The sequence below is a fragment of the Solanum pennellii genome, chromosome 2, assembly GCF_001406875.1.
Source record: "Solanum pennellii chromosome 2, SPENNV200".
Taxonomy (NCBI): Eukaryota; Viridiplantae; Streptophyta; class Magnoliopsida; order Solanales; family Solanaceae; genus Solanum; species Solanum pennellii.
In genome coordinates this window covers 5,732,038-5,732,272 of record NC_028638.1, presented here as the reverse complement: position 1 = coordinate 5,732,272, position 235 = coordinate 5,732,038, and positions in this window count along the sequence as shown.

Sequence of the window (235 nt, the reverse complement as noted above, 5' to 3'; positions counted from 1 at the left end):
CCTATCCTTACCTTGCCAGTAGAGGGTAAGAACTTCATTGTGTATTGTGATGCATCCTATTCTGGCTTGGGTGCAGTGCTAATGCAAGAGAAGACCGTAATTGCGCATGCTTCGAGGCAATTAAATGTGCATGAACGTAATTATCCGACCCACGATTTGGAGTTGGCTGCGGTAGTGTTTGCATTAAAGCAATGGAGACACTATCTATATGGGGTTAAGTGTGAAGTCTATACGG